At 44.1% G+C, this 16,792-nt stretch overlaps 1 long non-coding RNA gene across 1 annotated transcript in view; it reads left to right on the forward strand.

The window, feature by feature from the left end:
• LOC131488404 (uncharacterized) overlaps positions 1-16,792 on the forward strand; it is a 29,933-nt gene that overhangs the window by 11,220 nt on the left and 1,921 nt on the right. The window contains exon 3 of the long non-coding RNA XR_009250196.1: positions 15,756-15,846. This is a non-coding gene — a long non-coding RNA (uncharacterized LOC131488404). The remainder of the gene's footprint in view (positions 1-15,755; positions 15,847-16,792) is intronic.

Genomic DNA, 16,792 nt, shown 5'->3' on the forward strand with positions numbered 1-16,792 from the left:
CAAGACCTGAGCCGAAGTCGGACGCTTAACCGACTGAGCCACCCAGGCGCCCCTTGTATTTTTATTCATGTAAAATGCATAACAGAACTTGCTGCTTTATCCATTTTACGGTATCATTTAGTGGCTTCTTGTACATTCTTGTTGTGCAAACATTACTCCTAGTTAATCACAGAACATTTTTGTAACACAGAAACCGAATCCCATATGGATCATTCAGTCCTTCCTGGTTTCCTCCTCTCCCAGCTCCTGGCATTCACTGATCTCTTTGGCATCTCTCTTGATTTTCCTCGTCTGGGGTGTCATGTGTATGGCTTTGTGTAATGTGTGGTCCTCTGAATGCCTTCTTCCACTTCAAATAATGTTTTGAAGCTGAATTTTGTTTTAGCATCTATCACTACTTCTTTCCTTTTGATGGCCAAGTAATACTCTGTCATATGGATATACCACATTTTGCATCCAGTAGTAATTTGCTGGACATTTAAACTGTCTCCGCTACTTGGCTACTATTAGTAATGAGTGTTTCATTCATTCAGTGCCCAGTAGTGGATTCTGTTTCATTATCTGAAGAACTCTGCCATAGCGTTTTCCCTACTGGCTGCACGGTTCTATCTCACAGCCGCGGGTACAAGGATTCCCATCGGTGCACGTCCCCGACAAGGCTGTCGGCTTCCCAGTGCTCAGCTCCAGTGTCCAGGACGCCCATGCTTGCTGTGGGGGAGGCATCCCACCCCCCATGCCGCCCCCGTGACCAGGTCTCAGTTTTTTAGGAGCCTGCCCCCGCCTGTGACCTTTCTTTCCCCGCGTAGGTGGGAAGGAGCAGCGGGGCTTGGAGGGGTATGTCCCTTCTCCATGTTGGTTAGGCTCTTCCTGAGGCCAGGTCTCTGCTAAGGAGGACAGAATACTCTGGGCATATTTCAACATGTTCATGTTCTCTTCCCCGCCAGAAGCATCAGGGGCTTTTCTGTACTCTTCACTCTGAGAATGTGGTTTTCTCAGCCCCCTGGAGCTGTAGGAGTTTTACTCCCTCGACTTGGTCCTCAGTCCCCCCGGGAGTCAGTACCTTGGGGGGTTCTGGTAAGTGAGCCCCTCTTCTCACCTGTGCCTCCAGTTTGGGGGCTGTGGCTGCGATTTCTGAAACAGCCAAGGCGAGATCTTGGTTTCCAGTTTCTGCATCTTATTTCCTGTTGTGAAGCCCAGAGTGAAAACCTCAAGAAAACCTCCAGGGTCTTTTCGTCACCACAGACCAGACGTCTGTTTGTGTTGGATTTTTAAACTTCAGTTACTGCCCTTTTCAGCTACTGATTTTTCACATTTTTAGAAAAATAACTTATACCTTTTCATTGGTGTTCTCTGTTTTGTATAATGTTGCCTTGCACCTTTCTTCACCTCCTTAAGCATCTTTCCTTTAGCTCTGTGATATTCGTAAGGGCTGTTTTGAGTCTTTTCCTGTTAAAGCCAATATTTGATTCTGTCACACGCAATCCCTGCTACCTACTCTCTCTCTGGAGTGTGGGCCATATTGTCACGTTTCTTTGCTCACCTCCTCAGTGTCTGTTGGAACCAGTGCAGTTCAGACAGTATGTGGTGGTAGCCCTGGGTACCAGCCCCCACCTTCCAGGACTGCTATTTGCTTGTTTAATGTTTAGTGTCTGTTTATGGCTTGCTCCTCTTCCTCAGCTAGATTTTGAGCCTGTTCCCTGGAGCTGCAGGTGGGAACAAAGGTCGGCTTCTATCTGAGGGACCCCCTCCCCCACCAGCCATCTAGGAGCTGAGTGCTCAGTGGAGGGAAAGCAGCTTGCCTCTCCTGGCATGGAGAGCCTCTATCTCATGACCCAAAGCAAGGACAATCGGGGGCCCATGTTCCCAGTGCTTCAAGCCCCAGGAAGAGCTTCTGTTCCATAATTGGGAGCTGGGCAGAAGAAGGGAGCCCCAGTCTCCCACTTGACCCTACTGGGGCTCAGCCTCAGGCAGCTGGGCCGGATAAGAGGCCATGAAGTCCTAGGGGCGCCTGGGTGGCGCAGTCGGTTAAGCGTCCGACTTCAGCCAGGTCACGATCTCACGGTCTGTGAGTTCGAGCCCCGCGTCAGGCTCTGGGCTGATGGCTCGGAGCCTGGAGCCTGCTTCCGATTCTGTGTCTCCCTCTCTCTCTGCCCCTCCCCCGTTCATGCTCTGTCTCTCTCTGTCTCAAAAATAAATAAACGTTAAAAAAAAAATTTAAAAAAAAAAAAAAAGAAGTCCTCCTCCTCCTCCTCCCTCCGGCTGAGTGCCAGGTAAAGGGAACCCTGTGCCTGGGTGCTCCGGAAAAGTCTGCTCCTTAGGACCTGGTGGGGAGAGGGAAGGAGAGGGAGGGCGTACTCTTGGTTGCTATGGCACAGGTTTACCTTACCGTCTACATTTTCATAGATGTTCTCAAATACATCTTTGTTCACTTGCTGCCTATCTTTAGGGCCATTGCCAGAGGTTTTATGTGGTTATTTTGAACAATTACCACCGGTTTCCCTGGCGAGTGTGCCAGCTCCTGCTGCCATGCTGGAAGCCTTTCCCCCGGGAGTTTATCAGAGGCATTTCTCTGTGGTCTGGTGGCCGCCCTGAGCTGCGGCTGCAGACTCCTGGGCCTAGTGAAGGGAGGGCCGCCCTGCGGGGGTGGAGGGGGGCATGCTTCCTCTCCCCAGATTCTGAGACAGAGGCTGAGGCCGCCCTGACCCTTCCCTGCTGTGTACCTGGGGTTCTTCGTCCTCAGGTTAGATTTCAGAATCTGGTGAGAATTTCCATCCTGTAGATGGGGCTCTCTAGGAATCATGGACCTTGTTCTGGAAATCATCAGCTTTTTCTGTCCGGTGGTTACGGCTGCCTTGAGCATCTCAGAGATTTCCAAAATGGTTGATTTGCATGAAACTGGTGGAAACTGGCCCAGGCCGATGAAAGCCTTACAGACGCCATCTGCCACCTTCCTGCCTCCAGACTCTCCATCACAGCCAGTGGCTCCTACCGGTACTGGGTCTGCTAGTCCCGGGGAAGGGGTTGCAGTGGGTAAGTGACTTACGTTCTCCTGGAGTCAGACAATGCTGCCCAGCCTTCCTGAGATGCAGCTCCAGGGACAGACCTCCTCTGCAAGGTGGCCAGGTGGATGCCGGGCTGTGGACGCTCCGGACCCCCTGAGCACAAAGCTCAGCCTCAGGGCAGACATGGAGGGTGACAGAGGCGTTTCCTGTTGGGGCCTGGGGTCTTCCTTGTACTCATTCACCCGTGAGTCATTCCCATTCACTTCTTTAATATTTTCACATGTTAGGTTAGCATTTCTCTCTCGGGACATCCTTTTCCATAGGGATTATAAATTTTAATCATATATATATATATACACACACACGCAATATTTCTCACCTCAGGCTTACCTTGAAGTCCTGCATGAGCAGGAAGTGAAAACCAGGGAAGGCTTATGAATTGCTAGAGAATTGAAGGTGTGTCTCCCCCAGCCCCCAAACCCTTCAGCAAACACTGGGAGATTTATTGGTTGCAGGCATTTAATCTTTGTGCACACATTAGCTCACCACCAAAGTAACTGCACAGAAACTCAGTGTCTACACTCAGCACAGAAACAAAGGCCTCCCCAATCAGTGCAAGAACACCTCTAAACAAACAGCAACTATGACATCGACAAGAGTGTGGGCTGCAAAGCCTGCTGGGCAGAGGGCCTGATATCCAGGGCTGCCACATTATGTTATTGAAAATGTCTGCTTTTAGGGGCATCTGGGGGGCACAGTCAGCTGAGCCTCCTCCGACTTCAGCTCAGGTCATGATCTCACGGTCATGGGTTCGAGCCCCGCGTTGGGCTCCCTGCTGTCAGCATCCACCTGCTTCAGATCCTCTATACCTCTCTCTGTCCCTCCCCTGCTGGTGCTCTCTGTCTCTCGAAACTAAGTAAACATAAAAAAACCCCAAACGTCCTGTTTTCAAACTGAAATTGTCAGATATTCAAAGAAGCATGAATACGCGGCCTACATGCTGAGGGAAACATTCAGCAGAAGCTGTCTCTGAGGGGCCCTGAGACAATGTCTCTGAGACATTGGGTAACTCAACAAAGATTTAAAATATCAAGATGCAGTGCCTGGGTGGCTCGGTTGGTTGAGCATCCAGTTTTGGCTCAGGTCATGATACCACGGTTCGTGAGTTTGAGCCCCACGTTGGGCTCTCTGCTGACAGCTCAGAGCCTGCTTCAGATTCTGTGTCTCCCTCTCTCTCTCTGCCCCTCCCAGAGAGAGATACTCGCTCTGTATCTCTCTCCCTTAAAACTAAACGCTAAAAATTTTTTTAATGAATAAAATATGATTGAGAAACCCCAAAGAACTCTTGTCTAATAAGTTAAAGGGAAATATGAGAATAGTGTTTTACTAAACAGAGACTATGTAAAGAGAAAACATTTTTAAAAGACCCAAATGGAAATTCTGACATTGGAAAGTGCTATAAGTGACATGAAAAGTCGGCCGGTGGGGGTGAGAGCACATTGGACCCATAAGAAGAAAGAATGAATGAGCACAAAGGCAGGTAGTCGGGATTATCCTGCCTGAAGCACAGAAAGAGAAAGAATAAAGACAGATGAATTGGTCCTCAGAGGCTGTGGGACAGCATCTTCGGTACAACATGGGCATGAAGGGATCCCAGGGCAGAGGCGAGAGAAAGCACAGAGCAAGCATTTGAAGAAAGGGTGGCTCAAAACTTACATAATTTGATGAAAAAAATCCACATTAGTCCACATGTCCAAGAAGCTACACAAATTCAAAGAATGACCCCAAAGAGACTCACACCCTAGACACATCATAGTCAATCCATCAAAAGTCAAAGGCAAACTTAAATTCTCATCCTAATGAAAAATGACATCTCATTGTGATGTTTACTTGCGTTACCATGTGACTTAACAGGCTCAACATCTTCTCATGTGCTCACTGGCACTTGTCCGTTCTCCCTGGAGAAGGGTCTATTCCAAGCCTTTGCCACTTTGAAAGGGGTCATTTGTCTTTTTCCTGCTGAGTTGTACTCCACATCCCTTTGAGTCAGTTTGTAGACTGTGTGTTCGTGGGACTCCATCTCATCTAGATTATCCACCTTGTTGGTGAACAATTGTTCACAGCATTCCTGTAATTCCTTTATTTCTGGAGATAGGTTGTAATGTCCCTACTTGCATGTCTGGTTTTAGAAATCTGAGCCTTTTTTCTCCTTAGTGCATCTAGCTGAAGGTTTGCCAATTTTGTTGATCTTTTCAAAGATCCACTTTTGGTTTTGTTGGTTTTCTTTCTTTCTTCTTTTTAATATTTATTTATTTTGGAGAGAGAGACAGAACACAAGTGGGGCAGGGGCAGAGAGAGAGGGAGACACAGAATCTGAAGCAGACTCCAGGTTCTGAGCTGTCAGCACAGAGCCTGATGCGGGGCTTGAACCCACGAACCATGAGATCATGACCAGAGCCAAATTCGGATGCTCAACCAACTGAGCTGCCCGGGTGCCCTGGTTTTGTTGATTTTCTTTATGCCTGCTCTAACCTTTACCATTTCCTTCCTTCTGCCAGCTTTCCTTTTCTTTTGCTCTTTTACTCCCTACTTTCTTTTTTTTTTTTTTTTTAATTTTTTTTTTTTTTTCTCCAACTTTTTTTTTTTTTTATTTATTTTTGGGACAGAGAGAGACAGAGCATGAACGGGGGAGGGTCAAAGAGAGAGGGAGACACAGAATCGGAAACAGGCTCCAGGCTCCGAGCCATCAGCCCAGAGCCTGACGCGGGGCTCGAACTCACGGACCGCGAGATCGTGACCTGGCTGAAGTTGGACGCTTCGCTTAACCGACTGTGCCACCCAGGCGCCCCACTCCCTACTTTCTTAAGGTGAAAGGCCATGTATAGATTTTTTTTTTCAACGTTTTTTTTTTTTTTTTTTTTTTTTTTTTTTTTTTTTTTTTGGGACAGAGAGAGACAGAGCATGAACGGGGGAGGGGCAGAGAGAGAGGGAGACACAGAATCGGAAACAGGCTCCAGGCTCCGAGCCATCAGCCCAGAGCCTGACGCGGGGCTCGAACTCACGGACCGCGAGATCGTGACCTGGCTGAAGTCGGATGCTTAACCGACTGCGCCACCCAGGCGCCCCATGTATAGATTTGACATCCTTCTCCTCTGTAAGTAGTAGTCTCTGCCTAGAGGAGTTCCCTCCAGAAGTTGCTCGTCCTGCCTCCCAAAATGTCTGTACATTTGGGTTTCATTTTCATGCATCTCAAAGTACTTTCTAGTCTATCTTGTGATTTATTACCCTGGATATGTTGTCTAACTTACACATTTGTGAATTTCCCTATTTATCTTCTGCTATAGAATTGTAATTATATTTCATTGTGGTCAAATAATATATTTTGTACAATTTCAATCCTTTTGCATCTATGGAGAATTGTTTTATGACCTAACGTGTTCCAGCTGGAGAATATTTCGTGTGCCCATAAGAACAATGTGTTTTCTTATGTTAAGTCTAGTAGGTGTGTACCTGTGAGAGGCTAGCCCAACAGTATCAGAATGGTGCCCCCATACACCAAAACTTCTGATTCAAATGTTGAATGTGATGAGTCCACACATCCACCAAGAGGCTGGGCCAAGGTGTATCTCTCCCATAATGATGAATTATGGGGAGAATGGGGTGGTCCCCAGCAGGTCCAAAAATGGTTTGATAGAGCAGAGCAAGGAGGCTGCTCGAGATGTTTGCGGTGGCTTAGGGATTGGGTGGGGCATGACTTGGCACATATGTTTTTCTTTCTTTTTTTTTTTTTAATTTTTTTTTCAACGTTTTTTATTTATTTTTGGGACAGAGAGAGACAGAGCATGAACGGGGGAGGGGCAGAGAGAGAGGGAGACACAGAATCGGAAACAGGCTCCAGGTTCCGAGCCATCAGCCCAGAGCCCGACGCGGGGCTTGAACTCACGGACCGCGAGATCGTGACGGACCGCGAGATCGGGACCTGGCTGAAGTCGGACGCTTAACCAACTGCGCCACCCAGGCGCCCCGGCACATATGTTTTTCTAACCCTTTCCACCATTCTGTCTTTTGATTGAGCATTTACCCATTTACATTTAATACGATCACTAAGGTAAGTGTGACTTGAATTTGCCATTTTTTCTGTATGTACTATGTCTTATTTTCTTTTTAAAAAAAGTTTTATTTTATTTTTGGAGAGACAGAGATTGACAGAGCCTGAGCAGGGGAGGGGCAGAGAGAGAAGGGGACACAGAATCCGAAGCAGGCTCCAGGCTCTGAGCTGTCAGCACAGAGCCTGATGTGGAGCTCGAACCCACAAATGTGAAATCATGACCTGAGATGAAGTCAGATGCTCAACAGACTGAGCCACCCAGGCATCCCTGTGTCTTATTTTCTATTTTTCTTATTACTCAGTAATAGCCTTATTTGTTAATTTTTTAAAACATTTATTTATTTTTGAGAGACAAAGAGAGACAGAGCATGAGCAGGGGAGGAGCAGAGAGAGAGGGAGACACAGAATCCAAAGCAGGCTCCAGGCTCCGAGCTGTCAGCGCAGAGCCCGACGTGGGGCTCAAACTCGTCAGTCATGAGATCATGACCTGAGCCGAAGTTGGACACTTAACCGACTGAGCAACCCAGGCACCCCAGTAATAGTCTTATTTGTATAAAATAGATCATTTGTCTTTTAATTTCCTTTCCCCCACACTTTTTTTTTTACTATATTTTTTGCAAGTGTGGGGATTAATATTAGCATTTTAATTCATAATAAACTGGCTTGAAATAATCCCACTTAATTTCAATAATATCCAAAACTTTTATCCCCCCCACCTGCATTCAGTCCTCCACCTTTTGTGACATTTTCATCACACACATGATATCTTTATTCATTGCATATAATGTTATCTGATATAAACACCAGATTTATCATGTTTCTTTTCTTTTCTTTTTTTAAAATTTACATCCAAATTAGTTAGCACATAGTGCAACAATGATTTCAGGAGTAGATTCCTTAGTGCCCCTTACCCATTTAGCCCATCCCCCCTCCCACACCCCCTCCAGCAACCCTCCATTTGTTCTCCATATTTATGAGTCTCTTCTGTTTTGTCCCCCTCCCTGTTTTCATATTCTTTTTGTTTCCCTTCCCTTATGTTCATCGGTTTTGTCTCTGAAAGTCCTCATATGAGTGAAGTCATATGATTTTTGTCTTTCTCTAATTTAACTTAGCATAATACCCTCCAGTTCCATCCATGTGGTTGCCAATGGCAAGATTCCATTCTTTTTGATGGCCGAGTAATACTCCATTGTCTATATATACCACACCTTCTTTATCCATTCATCTGTCGATGGACATTTGGGCTCTTTCCATACTTTGGCTATTGTCGATAGTGCTGCTATAAACATGCGGGTGCCTGTGTCCCTTCGAAACAGCACACCTGTATCCCTTGGATAAATGCCTAGTAGTGCAATTGCTGGGTCATAGGGTAGTTCTATTTTTAGTTTTTTGAGGAACCTCCACACTGTATACAGAGTGGCTGCATCAGCTTGCATTCCCACCAACAATGCAAAAGAGATCCTCTTTCTCCGCATCCTTGCCAACATCTGTTGTTGCCTGAGTTGTTAATGTTAGCCATTCTGACAGGTGTGAGGTGGTATCTCATTGTGGTTTTGATTTGTATTTCCCTGATGATGAGTGATGTTGAGCATGTTTTCATATGTTGGCTGGCCATCCAGATGTCTTCTTTGGAGAAGTGTCTATTCATGTCTTTTGCCCATTTCTTCACTGGATTATTTGTGTTTTGGGTGTTGAGTTTGATAAGTTCTTTATAGATTTTGGATAGTAACCCTTTATCTGATATGTATATGTCATTTGCAAATATCTTCTCCCATTCTGTTGGTTACCTTTTAGTTTTGCTGATTGTTTCCTTGGCTGTGCAGAAGCTTTTTATTTTGATGAGGTCTCAGTAGTTCACTTTTGCTTTTGTTTCCCTTGCCTCCGGAGACGTGTTGATTAAGAGGTTGCTGTGGCCAAGATCAAAGAGGTTTTTGTCTGCTTTCTCCCCGAGAATTTTGATAGCTTCCTGTCTTACATTTAGGTCTTTCATCCATTTTGAGTTTATTTTTGTGTATGGTGTAAGAAAGTGGTCCAGGTTCATTCTTCTGAATGTCGCTGTCCAGTTTTCCCAGCACCACTAGCTGAACAGATCGTCTTTATTCCACCGGATATTCTTTCCTGCTTTGTCAAAGATTAGTTGGCCATATGTTTCTGGGTTCTGTATTGTGTTCCATTGACCTGAGTGTCTGTTCTTGTGCCAGTACCATACTGTCTTGATGATTACTGTGATGCCTCCTGGTTTGGTTTTCTTTTTCAAGATTGCTTTGGCTATTCGGGGTCTTTTCTGGTTCCATACAAATTTTAAGATTGTTTGTTCTAGCTGTGTGAAGAATGCTGGTGTTATTTTGATAGGGATTGCATTGAATATGTGGATTGCTTTGGGTGGTATTGACATTTTAACAATATTTGTTCTTCCTATCCAGGAGCATGGAATCTTTTTCCATTTTTTTGTGTCTTCTTCAATTTCTTTCATAAGCTTTGTATAGTTTTCAGTGTATAGATTTTTCACCTCTTTGGTTAGATTTATTCCTAGGTATTTTATGGTTTTTGGTGCAAATGTAAATGGGGTCGATTCCTTGATTTCTCTTTCTGTCGCTTCATTGTTGGTGTATAGGAATGCAACAGATTTCTGTGCATTGATTTTATATCCTGCAACTTTGCTGAACTCATTAATCAATTCTAGCAGTTTTTTGGCAGAATCTTTTGGGTTTTCCATATAGAGTATCATGTTATCTGCGAAGAGTGAAAGTTTGACCTCCTCCTGGACGATTTGGATGCCTTTTATTTCTTTGTGTTGTCTGATTGCAGAGGCTAAGACTTCCAATACTATGTTGCATAACAGTGGTGAGAGTGGACATCCCTGTCTTGTTCCTGACCTTAGGGGGAAAGCCTTCAGTTTTCCCCCATTGAGGATGATATTAGCGTTGGGTCTTTCATATATGGCTTTTATGATCTCAAGGTATGCTCCTTCTATCCCTACTTTCTTAGGGTTTTTATAAAGAAAGGATGCTATATTTTGTCAAATGCTTTCTCTGCATCTATTGAGAAGATCATGAGGTTTTTGTCCTTTCTTTTATTGATGTGATGAATCACGTTAATTGTTTTGTGGATATTGAACCAGCCCTGCATTCCAAGGTATATATCCCACTTAGTTGTGGTGAATAATTTTTTTTAATGTATTGTTGGAACTGGTTGGCTAATATCTTGTTGAGGATTTTTGCATCCATGTTCATTCAGGGAAATTGGTCTATAGTTCTCCTTTTTAGTGGGGTCTCTGGTTTTGGGATCAAGGTAATGCTGGCTTCACAGAAAGAGTTTGGAAGTTTTCCTTCCGTTTCTATTTTTTGGAACATTTTCAAGAGAATAGGTGTTAACTCTTCCTTAAATATTTGGTAGAATTCCCCTGGAAAGCCATCTGGCCCTGGGCTCTTGTTTTTTTGGCAGATTTTTGATTACTAATTTGATTTCCTTACTGGTTATGGGTCTGTTCAAATTTTCTATTTCTTCCTGTTTCAGTTTTGGCAGTGTATATGTTTCTAGGAATTTGTCCATTTCTTCCAGATTGCCCATTTTATTGGCATATAATTGCTCATAATATTCCCTTATTATTGTTTTTATTTCTGCTGTGTTGGTTGTGATCTCTCTCCTTTCATTCTTGATTTTATTGATTTGGGTCCTTTCCTTTTTCTTTTTGATCAAACTGGCTAGTGGTTTATCAATTTTGTTAATTCTTTCAAAGAACCAGCTTCTGGTTTCATTGATCTGTTCTACTGTTTTTTTTTGTTTTTTTGTTTCGCTAGCATTAATTTCTGCTCTAATCTTTATTATTTCCTGTCTTCTGCTGGTTTTGGGTTTTATTTGCTGTTCTTTTTCCAGCTCCTTAAGGTGTAAGGTTAGGTTGTATATCTGAGATCTTTCTTCCTTCTTTAGAAAGGCTTGGATTGCTATATACTTTCCTCTTATGACCACCTTTGCTGTGTCCCAGAGGTTATCATGTTTCTTAATGAAAGTGCCTTTTAAATCAGAAAAAAAAATTATAAACAAAAATACATTTATACCGTTGTTTTACATTTCCAAATATAGTTACTTCTATGGATGAATATACTTCTTCCTGTGAATTTGAGTTAGTGTCTACTCTTCTTTAATTTCAGCCTAAAGAACTCCTTTTAGTATTTTTGTAGGCCAGTTCTGCTAGCCTAGAATTCTTTCTGGTTTTGTTTATCTGGAAATGTCTGAATTCTCCTTCACTTGTGTGGCTACTTTGGCTGGACATAGAATTCTTGATTGACTGTGATGCATCATGCCACTGCCTGCCGGTCCCTGTTGTTTGGATGGGACATCACTTCTGGTCTTCCTGAGGATCCTTATACAGGATGGGTTACTTCTTTCTTGGGGCTTTCAAAATTCTCTGATTTTTCTCTCAGGAGTTGATTGTGTTGTGTCCAGGCCAGATTTCTTTGCACTTACCCTTTGTGGGCTTGTTGCACTTATTGGATATGTTTTTTACCACATTTGGTAAGTGTTCAGTCCTTACTTCTGCCTCTCTTCTATCACTCCTCTCCTTAGGGGATACCCTTATGCATGTGTTAGTATGATTTACGGAGCCCTCCTCCTCCTTCTTCTCCTCCTCCCCATCTCCCTCCTCCTCCTCCCTCCCCCATCCTCCCCTCTTCCTCTTTCTCCTTCTCCTCCCCATCTCCCTCCTCCCCCTCCTCCTCCTCCTCCTACTTCTACTCCTCCTCTTCTTTCTTCTCCTCCTCCTCCCCATCTCTCTCTTCCTTCTTCTCCTCCCACTCCTCCTCCTCCCCCTACTCCTCCCTCCTCCTCCTTCTTCCCCTCCTCCCTCTCCTCCTCCCTCTCCCCTCCTCCTGCCCTGTCCCCCTCCTCCTCCTTTCTTCCCCTCCTCCTTCTCCTCCCCCTCCTCCTCCCTCCTCCCCTTTTTCTTCTCCTTCTCCTTCTCTTCTCCTTCTCCTTTTCCTTCTCTTTCTCCTTCCCTCCTTCTTCCTGTTTCTCAGGCTGGATAATCTCCATTGACTTACTTTCAATGTCTACTGCCTCTATTATGCTGCTGACCTCTTCTGTGAAATTTTCATTTTGGAGGATACTTTTCCACTCCATAATTTCTATTTGTTTCTTTTTTGATGACTTGTATCTCTTTACTGATATTTTCTATTTGGTGAGAGTTCCTGCCCATACTTTACTTTGTTTGATATGGTTTCTTGTAGTTCTTTAAACAGATTTCAGATAGCTGATTTATAGTCTTTTTTTTAGTAATTACAATATGTGGAGTTCCTCAGAGACAGTTTCTTTCTTTTTTAAAATATTTTCTTTTAATTTTTTAAGTGTTTATTTTGAGAGAGAGACAGAGAGAGAGCAGTGGAGGGACAGAGAGAGGAGACACAGAGTCCAAAGTAGACTCCAGGCTCTGAGCTGTCAGCACAGAGCCCAACCCAGGGCTCGAACCCACAAACTGGGAGATCATGACCTGAGCCGAAGTCAGATGTTTAACCAACTGAGCTACCGAGGTGCCCCTAAATATTTTTTTAATGTTTATTTATTTTTGAGAGAGAGAGATAGCATGAGCAGGGGATGGGCAGAGAGATGGGGAGGCACAGAATCTGAAGCAGGCTCCAGACTCTGAGCTGTCATCACAGAGCCTGATGTGGGGCTCAAACCCACGAACTGTGATATCATGACCTTATAACCAAAGTCAGATGGTTAACTAACTGAGCCACCCAGGCACCCCGCTCAGAGACAGTTTCTATTGACTACTTTTTCCCCCTGTGTATCAGCCATAGTTTCTTGTTTATTTGCATTTATCGTGATGCTTTGGTTGAAAACTGGATTTTATTATTTCTTTTTCACAAAAATTGGACTTTTAAACTAATATAATGTGGTAACTTGGGAAACCAGATTCACCCCTTCCCCAGGGGGGCTATCTCCCCCTTTTTGTTGTTATTATTGCTGTTGGTACTATTGTCTGAAGCAATTCTGTTAAGTCTATTTGCTTTGTCCTCTACGACCACAGATGTCCCTGATGAAATCTGTGGTGAGCTAATGTTTGGACAGAGATTTCTCACACTTCTGGAGCCAGTAGGGCCCCTGTCTTTGTCAGGAGCCCTGGGAGCATGCTGGGGCCTGCCTGGCTCCACATTCACTTCCTCCCTGAACACAGGTGAGAGTGTGGAACCTTGCCAGGTCTTTCTTGAACATGAACATAACCCTACCCATGTTCCTGGCTTCTAGAATCCTTGGAATATGTTGGAGATTTTGTTGATTTCTTTCTGTTTTTTTTTCTCCATTGAGGTGAAATTCACATAACATACAATAACCTTTGAAAGTGAACAATCTAGCAGCATTTAGTGTATTCACAATGTTGTGTAACCACCACCTCTCTCTAGTTTCAAAACTTTTCATCAACTCCAGAAAAACGTCTTATACCCATTAAGTATTCAGTATCCACTCCCCTTTTCTCCCATCCCCTGATAACCACTAACCTGCTAGAAAGGTCTCCATGGAGTTGCCTGTTCCAGAGACAGCACATAAAAGAAATCATACAATATGCAACCTTTTGTGTCGAGCATCATGTTTTTGAGGATTTGTCCCTTTTTATGCTGAATAATATTCCAGTGGGTATATGTATCATGATTTGTTTATCCCTTCATCTGTTGTTGGGCATTTGGGTTGTCTCCACCTTTAGGATAATGCTGCCATTGTCACAGGTGTATAAGCTTCCTCTTGGGTAATTACCTAGGGCTGGAACTGCTGGGTCACATGGTGACTCTATGTTAGGGTTAATGGCAGGGGTACCACTTTACATTCCCACCCACAGGGCATGAAAGTTCTTGTTCTTTCACATCCTCATCAACACATGCTATTTTCAGTTTTACTGGTAAAAGCCATCCTAATGGGTATGAGGTGGCATCTCATTGTAGTTTTGATTTGCATTTCCTTAGTGAGCAGTGATGCTGAATATCTTTTCATGTGCTTGCTGATCATTTGTTTATCTTCTGGGGAGAAGTGGTGGTTCAAGTTCTTTGCCCACTTTAGAATTGTTGGAAGTTTTCAAAAGATCTCCTATAGACATCTCGTCCCCCAGCTTCTCCTCTGAAGCTCTCTGGTTACCTTACTGTCTGCCCCCTAATACTCTGTGCTGCCTCAAGCAGCCATGATGTTAAACAATTGCTCCTGAAGTTTTTAAACAAACGTCCAGGGAGAAAATGTGTTCACACTGTGCAAATTCTGAGTTAGGCCAGAAGAGAAGACCACTGTGACTAGTGTATCCCAGGGCGTCATCACAGTGCTCAAATAGTGCCAAGTCTCTGGAAAGAAACTCCAGACTTCTTTCCAGGTGCTATGGTCACCTGGGAGGTTTGGGGGCTGTTGGATTTTGTGAAACTGGGCAAAGGCAACCTCACTAACCTGGCCAGCAGGGGGAGCTCTCGCCACCACCCCCACTCTGGGCGGCCCTTGGCATTCCCAGAGGAAGAAGGGCACCTTGCTTGTGGTTTTGACATAACTAGCTGTCCTAGATTGCAATTCTCTGCTATTTTGCTGGTAAAATACTGCTAGTTTTATTTTTAGGGTCAGCATTTTTAAATTACCAAAGGGTTGGTAGGAGTGGTTGATGGGATTATGGAAAGTTAAAACACCACAAAGTTCACTGTTCTTACAAAGATTCAGATTTTCTTTTATTTTTGTTTATTTATTTATTTTGAGAGGGAGAGGGAGAGTGCACTAGCATGGGAGGGGCAGAGAGAGAGGGAGAGAGAATCCCAAGCAGGCTCTGCCCTGTCAGCACAGAGCTCGATGTGGGGGCTTGAACCCACAAACTGTGAGATTGTGGCCTGAGCTGAAGTTGGACACCTAACCGACTGAGCCTCCCAGGTGCCCCAGATTCAGTTTTTTTCTTGATTAGATCATACCCAGATAGTGCAAACATTTTGCTAATTTCCAGAGTCCTAAAATGTTTTATTCTTACAAGTTTTGCTTTTGCTCCTTCTTTTACGGCAGAGAGGATTTGGAGTGGAAAGTGTGTTTTACTTAAGCATTCTAGCTGAAAGCACCCTCTATACGTTTGTAACCGTGTCCACCTTCAAATAACAGGTACTGCTTCACTGATGGTGCAGGGAACTCATACGATGTGTTCCTAACTCCTCCCTCCCATCCCTCAAAACATTGCCGTCATTCATTTTGCCTTGTTTATGCAATAATAACCAACTATTGTCACCACGGTCACCGTAACCTAGGAGCTACTCTTGGTTTTAAGTTTATTCATTTATTTTGAGAGAGAGCGTGCACGTGAGCAGGGGAAGGGTAGAGAGACGGGGAGAGAGAGAATCCCAAGCAGGCCCTACACTATCAGCACGGAGCCCTATGCGGGGCTCGAATTCACGAGCTGCAAGATCAAGAGCAGAGCCGAAACCAAGAGTCAGATGCTCAACCGACTGAGCCACCAGATGCACCCTCCCCCCCCCCCCCCAACAGTAGCTACTCTCAATTTTCATTCAACTAAGAACAAGAATTAATGTTTTATTTTACCTTTGTTTAGTCCTTCTCTGAGGTACTTTCTTCATGGAGATTAAAGTTTCTAACCTATATAGTTTTATTTCTGCCTGAAAATTTTCTTTTAACGTTTCTTACAGGGTCTGCTAACAAATTCCTTGTTTTTGTTCGAGAAAATACATTTCACCTTCACTTTCGAGGAATAATTTCACTATATGTGGAATACTCCAGGTAAACGGATTTTTTTTTCTTCTTTCAATGTCGTCTTTTCTATAGATAAGGTGTATTGGTTGTTTATCTGGCTGCTTTCAATATCTTTGCACTTTGAATAGGATATGTCTTGGGCTGGGTTTTTTTTTTTCCCCATCCTGAAATATCCCCTTGTAATGCTTCTCCCCTTAGAGTCTATGTTGTCCAGTATTAGTATAATAATTTTTTTATTTTATTTTTTATATTTATTTATTTTTGAGAGGCAGAGAGAGACAGAGTACAAGTGGGGGAGGGACAGAGAGGGAGACACAGAGTCCGAAGCAGGCTCCAGGCTCCAAGCTGTCAGCACAGAGCCTGACGTGGGGCTCGAACCCACGAGCCGAGAGATCTTGACCTGAGCCCAAGTCGGATGCTCAACTGACTGAGCCACCCAGGTGCCCCTCGACTTTTAAATGGAGTACTCCCTCAATTTGCATTCAATATAATTATTATTATTTTGGGTTATGTTCCTTATGGTCTGCCTTTTCACATTATGTGTATTGTTTCCTTTTAGCTTGTATTTTTATTTTTATTTTATTTTATTTTATTTTATTTATTTTTTTTTTAAATTTTTTTTTTCAACGTTTTTTATTTATTTTTGGGACAGAGAGAGACAGAGCATGAACGGGGGAGGGGCAGAGAGAGAGGGAGACACAGAATCGGAAACAGGCTCCAGGCTCCGAGCCATCAGCCCAGAGCCTGACGCGGGGCTCGAACTCACGGACCGCGAGATCGTGACCTGGCTGAAGTCGGACGCTTAACCGACTGCGCCACCCAGGCGCCCCATTAGCTTGTATTTTTAAATATGATTTTAGCTATTGCAAAATAATGCCACTTAACAAAAGCCTCAGTAGCTCAGGAAGACACATTCACTTCTGGTGTACCACACCGTGGGTCATAGTCATGGCTTTGCCTTAGGGTTGGTGCC

This window comes from Neofelis nebulosa, chromosome 10, assembly GCF_028018385.1.
Source record: "Neofelis nebulosa isolate mNeoNeb1 chromosome 10, mNeoNeb1.pri, whole genome shotgun sequence".
NCBI classification, from domain to species: domain Eukaryota; kingdom Metazoa; phylum Chordata; class Mammalia; order Carnivora; family Felidae; genus Neofelis; species Neofelis nebulosa.